The sequence below is a fragment of the Nicotiana tabacum genome, chromosome 18 (genome assembly GCF_000715075.1).
Source record: "Nicotiana tabacum cultivar K326 chromosome 18, ASM71507v2, whole genome shotgun sequence".
Classification (NCBI taxonomy): domain Eukaryota; kingdom Viridiplantae; phylum Streptophyta; class Magnoliopsida; order Solanales; family Solanaceae; genus Nicotiana; species Nicotiana tabacum.
The window spans coordinates 156,052,024-156,059,865 of NC_134097.1; positions in this window are offsets into that span (position 1 = coordinate 156,052,024).

A 7,842-nucleotide genomic window follows, 5' to 3' on the forward strand; every position below is an offset into this window, starting at 1 on the left:
TCGGAGTTTCTTGGGATTGGCGGGCTACTATCGTCGGTTCGTGGAGGGGTTTTCATCTATCGCAGCCCCGATGACCAGGTTGACCCAGAAGGGTGTCCCGTTCAGATGGTCGGATGAGTGTGAGGCGAGCTTTCAGAAGCTCAAGAAAGCTCTGGCTACGACATCGGTGTTGGTTTTGCCCACAGGTTTAGGGCTTTATATAGTTTATTGTGATGTATCTCGCATTGGACTTGGTGCGGTGTTGATGCAGGATGGCAAGGTCATTGCTTATGCTTCACGACAGTTGAAGATTTATGAGAAGAATTATCCGGTTCATGATTTGGAGTTGGCAGCCATTGTTCACGTGTTAAAGATTTGGAGACATTATCTGTATGGCGTGACATATGAGGTGTTCACGGATCACAAGAGTCTGCAGTACTTGTTCAAGCAGAAAGAGTTGAATTTGAGGCAGAGAAGGTGGTTGGAGCTGTTAAAGGACTATGATATCACCATCTTATATCATCCGGGAAAGGCCAATATGGTGGCCGATGCTTTGAGTAGGAAGTCAACCAGTATGGGCAGTCTTGCTTATATTCTGGTCGGTGTGAGACCGCTTGCTCTGGATGTTCATGCTTTGGCCAATTAGTTTGTGAGGTTGGATTTTTCTGTGCTCAGTCGTGTGTTAGCTTGCACGGTCACTCGCTCTTCCTTATTGGAGTGTATCCATGATCGGTAGTATGATGATCCCCATTTGTGTGCCCTTAGAGACACGGTGCAGCACGGAGGTGCCAAGCAGGTTACCTTAGGTGATGATGGAGTTTTGAGACTGTAGGGTCGAGTTTGTGTGCCTAATGTGGATGGGCTCTAGGAGTTGATTTTAGAGGAGGCCCATAGCCCCTAGTACTCTATTCATCCGGGCGCCGCAAATATGTATCAGGATTTGCAGCAACATTATTGGTGGCGGAGAATGAAGAAGGACATTGTATCATTTGTAGCCCGGTATTTGAATTGTCGGCAGGTTAAGTATGAGCATCAGAGGCCTGGTGGTTTGTTCCAGAAGATTGAGATTCCTGAGTGGAAGTGGGAGCGGATCACTATGGACTTCGTTGTTGGACTCCCACGGACTCAAAGAAAGTTCGACGCAATGTAGGTTATTGTTGATAGGCTGACCAAGTCAGCACATTTCATTCCTGTGGCAGTCTCCTACTCTTCCGAGAAGTTAGCTGAGATCTATATCTGGGAGATTGTTCGTCTTCATGGTGTACCCGAGTCTATTATCTCGAATCGAGGTACATAGTTTACCTCCCATTTCTGGAGAGCAGTTCAGTGAGATTTGGGCACACGGGTTGAGTTGAGCACAACGTTTCATCCTCAAACGGACAGGCAGTCCGAGTGGACTATTCAGATTTTGGAGGATATGCTCCGAGCTTGTGTCATTGACTTTGGAGGCTCATGGGATCAATTTTTACCTTTAGCAGATTTTGCCTACAACAACAACTACCAGTCGAGTATCCAGATGTCTCCTTATGAGGCTTTGTATGGTAGGTGGTGTCGGTCACCGGTTGGATCGTTTGAGCCAGGGGAGGCTCGGTTGTTGGGTACAGATCTGGTTCAAGATGCCTTGGACAAGGTCAGGATTATTTAGGATAGGCTTCGTACAACTTAGTCCAGGCAAAAGAGCTATGCCGACCGCAAGGTTCGAGATTTGGCTTTCATAGTCGGTGAGCGGGTGTTGTTTCGAGTGTCGCCTATGAAAGACGTGATGAGATTTGGGAAGAAGGGCAAGCTTAGCCCTGGGTTCATTGGCCCGTTTGAGATTCTTGATTGAGTGGGAGAGGTGGCTTATAGACTTGCACTGCTCGCCAAGCTTATCAGCAGTGCATCCAGTGTTTCATGTGTCCATGCTTCAGAAATATCACGGTGACGTGTTAGACTTAAGGTTCGTTAGTTGAGATCGAAGAGTTTTCCTTCTGTTCGTGTCTAGTGGAGAGGTCAGCCTCTTGAGGCATCGACCTGGGAGTCCGAGTCCGATATGTGGAGCCGTTATCTCTATCTTTTCCCCGACTCAGGTACTTCCTTCTTCTGTTCGTTCGAGGATGAACGGTTGTTTTAGAGGTGGAGAATGTGATGACCTTTTTAAAATGAAATTCTATGTTTTGAGGCCTTGAAAACCTCATTTAGCATCACCTTGATTTGCGTGCGTGGTCCGGACCAATATCCGGAAAGCCTTCTATGTGAAAATATGAGAAATAGAAATTCTAGAGTTAAAATCTAATTATGGTTGACTTTGGTCAATATTTTGAGCAAACAGATCCGGATCCGTGTTCCAACAATCCTGGGAGGTCCGCAATAAAATATGAGACTTGCGCGTATGCCCTGAAATGAATTCCGAGGTCCCAAGCCTTAGAAATCAATTTTTGAAAGAAATTATTTTACTGAATTATCTAAGAAATAAAGAAAAGAGTTAATGTTTGAAACCATTGTTATCGGGCCCGTATTTTAGTTTCAGATCCCGGTACAAACTTGTTATAGTATTTAGAAGATAACTGTGAAATTTGGTGAAAAACGGAGTTTATTTGACGTGAGTTGAACTTCCGGTTGAAGAGTTATAAACTTTGAGAGATATTGATGAAAATGTTGAGTTTTGAGGTTTAATTAATGATTTTACATGTTATTTTGATGATGTGATTGCACGGATATGTCTATATGATGTTTTTGAGTTAGTATGCACACTTAGTTTGGAGTTCCGAGGGCTCCGGTGAGTTTCGGGTAGGTTCCGGGATGTCTTAGGCTTAAAAACATAGTTGTTGCAGGTTCAGAGAAGTGGAAGGCCTCTGAACAGACCAGTGCGGTCCGCACAAAGAGGAATGCTGCCGCGGAGGGGCTTGTGCGGCCGCACTGGATTTTGTGCGGACCGCGGTGAGGGCTTTGCGGCCGCACTAGATTCTGTGCGGTCTGCGGTGAGGAATATTTCACTAGTCCGACTTCGGAAGCCTATATCTTTTGATTTACAAGGAATTTTGAGATGATTCAAAAACGAAAGTTGTAGCCCTTCGTGTTTAGTTTCCAGAAAAGTAAAGAAATCACAATTTGGACATCTGTAGAGAATGTTATGACCAAAATACTAAAGCATGTCACTGTAGTCCACAGGAAGAGCTGTGCGGCCTCACTCCATTTTGTGCGATCCGCACAGGGGGTCTGAGAGGGGTATATTAAAATGTTATTTTCAGTTATTTTTCATTTTTCAAAACCCCAAAAATATAAGAGGCGATTTTTCAAATAACCTTCCTTCTCCAAAATATTGGTAAGTGATTTCTAACGCGTTTTTCTTCAATCATTAACATCTTTTCACATGATTTCAACTCAAAATCAATGATTTTCATGGGGGAAATTGGGTGTTTTGGGTAGAACTTAGGTTTTTCAAAAATTAGGGGTTTGGACCTCGATTTGAGGTCCGATTTCAAAACAAATTATATATTTGAGTTCGTGGGGGAATGGGTAATCGGGTTTTGTTTCGAACCTCGGGTTTTGACTAAGTGGGCCCGAGGGCAATTTTTGACTTTTTGGGTAAAACTTTAGAAAATTTATTTTCATGCATTGGTGTTGATTCATTTACCGTTTATTGATGTAATTAAGTAATTTGTGACTAGATACGAGCGAATTGGCAGTGGAATCAAGGGGTAAAGCTATAATTGAATCGTGAATTGTGTTCGTGGCATCGAGGTAAGTGTTTGGTCTAACCTTAGCTTGAGGGATTAAGAGTTGTGTCCTATTTGCTATTAGTTTTTTGTTGAGTACGACGTATAGGCATGGTGACGAGTATCTATACATTGGTGTCAAGCATGACCGTGAGTCTTATATTGTGATTTTCATAATTTTGTTGTGTTATTCATGCCTTGGTGAAGATTTCTAGTTGTTGTGTAAAGTTGTGGAAAGAATTGTGACCTATGAACATTGAAGAGCGTTGGCTCCATTTGTATAACGAATTGTGAAAGTATAAGTGATAATTGAAACTCTAGAGCATTGGCTCAAGTTGTGAAGTGAATTGTGAAGTAAAAGTGAGAAAGAGAAGAGATCATTATGTTGCCCCCTTGCCGGGCTATTGTTGAGTTGTGGTTCCCTTGCATTGTGTTCTTAATGGATATTACAGATGCTTAGGTTGATGATTCTTTGTGTTGGGTAGGGATTATAGTTATAGCTAAGGTAGTTAGGTGTCGGAACAAGTTTGGTTATAGCTGAGATAGTTAGGTGTTGTAACAAGTTTGGTTATAGCTGAGGCAGTTAGGTGTTGTAAGAAGTTTGGTTGTAGCAGAGGTAGTTAGGTGTGGTAACGAGTTTGATTATAACTAAGGTAGTTGGATGTTGTAATCAGTTTGGTTATAGCTGTTTCTCCCTTGCCGGGATGTATTTACTTATGCTCTCGAATCCCTTGCCGGGATAGTATAGACCTTATCGATCCCTTGTCGGGACTCTCATTATAATTGTAAATATTATATATGGATCAGGTTGCACGCCGCAATAATATTATATATGGATCAGGTTGCACGCCGCAATAATATTATATATGGATCAGGTTGCATACCGCAACAATATTATATATGGATCGGGTTGCACGCCGCAACAATATTATATGTGGATCGGGTTGCACGCCACAACAATATTATATGTGGATCGAGTTGCACGCCGTAACACAGATATAATGAAATGGGAGAAGGTGATACGCCTACCACAGGATATAATGAAATGGGAGCGGGTGGTACGCCTACCACAAGATATAATAAAATTGGAGCGGGTGGTACGCCTACCACAAGATGTGAAAAGAAAGTGAAATCTGCCTTTGTTTTTCCTTATTCTTGTAGCAGTTGATTTTGATTCCTTTATAATTCTCTTGAAATTCTATGTTTACCTGTTATTCCCCGAAGCATGTTTCCCCCTCCTATCTTTATTTGTTCATTTCTGTATTTTCTTTTACTTGCATATCCCTGCTTTACTTTCCGCTGTATATTATATATTTTAACTGCACAGGTTTATTTGGTAGTCTGGCCCTAGCCTCGTCACTACTTCGCCGAGGTTAGGCTGGACACTTACCAGCACATGGGGTTGGTTGTGTTGATACTACACTCTACACTCTTTTGTGCAGACCCCAGTGTTGTAGACTTCAGACCGCAGTGAGATTGCTGATTCTTGTTGATCAGGCGACACGAGGTAGTCCTGCAGGCGTCCGTAGGCCTTGGTATCTCCTTCTATCCCTTTTCCTATTTCTTACATGTATTTCCAGAGACAGTGTTATATTTAATTCTTTCAGACCTTTAATTGTAGTATTCTTAGACCGTCTATGAAACTGTAACACCAGTTCTGGGTAGTCGAGACTCAAACAGTTGTACCAGATAGTAATGTTCAGATAGGTTATTGTTTTTCTTCCGCTTATGTTAAATTTCGTTGTTTAAACGTTATTTCTTCGTAATTGTTAAAGAGAATAAAATTGGTAAAAAGGTAGATGGTTCAATAATTGGCTTGCCTAGCTCACATTAGTAGACGCCATCACGACTCCTGAGGGTGGGGAATCCGGGTCGTGACAAAATGCCACCATTTGACTTTATTGATAACCTTACTCACCATTGTAGAGAAAAAACGAAGCTTCTTTCTTCCTGAGTAGATCGTGCAACCAAGGTATTTCATAGGTAACCTTTAAAATCTCATCCCCAATATTCTACATACCCTTGTGATAGATCTTTGAGTAACATTGGGGGCCATAGTGTAGCTACTTTTGCTCCATGTTAATCAATTGACCAGAGACTCTTTCATATGTTGCAAGAGTGTTAATGATCAGATGTAGATTCCCCATACTAAAAATGATTGTGTCATCAGCAAATTCAAAGTGATTAATGATAGGACCATGTCTGTTCATTGAGAAATTCTTGTAATTTCTATTTTCTTGTATAACATTAAGCATTTTAGACAATAATTCAGCACTAAGGACAAAAGAGAGGGGAAAGAGGGTGTCTCCTTGCCTTAAGCCCGTTCCAGACTTGAAGAAACCATGTCTGCTACCATTCACAATAAGAGTGTACCGATTATTCTATCTATGGATGAGATCAATTCAACTTTCTGCAAAACCTAATTTCCTCAACACAAAATACAAAAAAGCCTAAGATACTCTGTCATAAGCTTTAGTCATGTTCAATTTGATGACCACATTACCATCCCACATAGGTTTGCCAATGTCATGAACAATCTCTTGGGTAAGTAGAATATTCTCAGTAATAGCCCTTCCCTTTACAAAACCACTTTGATTTTGGCTAATGATTCTTGGTAGGACCTTTATTAATCTAGCATTAATAACTTTTGCAATATATTACACAAGCTTACAGGTCTAATGTCAAATGAGGAGAATCTACTTTAGGAAGCATAACAACACAAATGTGTGTGAAGAACTTAAGCAATATAGCACCTTGGAAAAAGGCCACTACAACTTTATGAATATCCTCAGCAATGATAGTCCATGCAGTTTGGTAGAAAATACACTATCAGGATCTATAGAAAATACACTATCAGGATCTATAGAAAATACACTATCTTTAATCTCCTAGAGAGTAGGGATGGCATTCAGGAAGGCATTCTCCTCATCAGTGATTACTCTGTTTATCAAATTCAGAATTTAGCTGTCTTCAATAGTGTTCAAAGTATTTCACCGCACTATCTGCAATCTCAGTAGTTCCTTCAACCCAATTCCCATTCTCATAGTATGGAGAGCCTTTTTCTCCTATCTTTAATAACCCCATGGAAAAAGGCAGTGTTGGTATCGCCTTCTTCAAGCCATTTCACTCTAGCCTTTTGCCTCAAAATATTGTCTTGAAGCTTTAGAAATCTAGTATACTCAGCTCTAGCTTTAGAGAGGTTCAATCTATTCTCATGATTGTTGTAGGCAATAGCATCGTCTTCAAGGTTCCTAATAAGGATTTCTAGCTTCTTCATAGATGTCCCCAAAAGCCACCCTTGACCAGGAGCTAAGAGATTTACACACTCTTTATTTTCTGGTGTAGGGAATATAAGGGGCAGTGAAAAGAAACATCAGACCATGCTTTCTCGACGACTTGCAAATAATCTTCACTGCGCCATTGATGGGAGAGAGACATATGTGGATTACTTCAATTAATTATTTATTGGCATATTCGTTTTTCAACCCGATCCAGATCTTTCTCTTTATTTAGTATAGTGGACAAGTAAAAATGAACGGAGGGAGTAGTATTTATCATTTCCAAAGTAGAAATGTGGCATTAAAATATATGTCAAGATTAAAGGTCCTGCACTTAAGATCTCTCAGTCTACTGGTACTTGTATTTGCAGTTATTGATCTTTGTTGTCCATTGTATTCCCAGCTAATACAAATGTGAAATAGACAGCATTTTAAGATTTTCAAACAGGGCATTTCTTAAATTAGCCGAAATGGGATGTAGCTGAAAATTTGGTCGTTGCTGATATACTATAGTAGTATCTTACGGGTGGGAGATAACAAATATTTTGTGGAACTAGTCGAGGAATGCGCAAGCTGATACGAATACCACAGTTATCGAAATAATAGATAAGTTATGAAATTAGCCGAAGTGTGCGCAAGCTGACCTGAATACCATGGCTATAAAAAAAAGTTTTTATTCCCGGAGAAATTTATCTGATATTAGCTGTTACTCTCTCTGTTCACTTTTACTTGTCCGCTATTCTAAAAATATATTTTTACTTTTACTTGTCTACTTTTGCATATCAAGAGAAAAAATAATTTATTTTTTTCTGTTTTGCCCTTACCATTAATTACTCATTCCAAATTATTTTTCAAATTCATTAAGACTATACACCAATTAATATGAA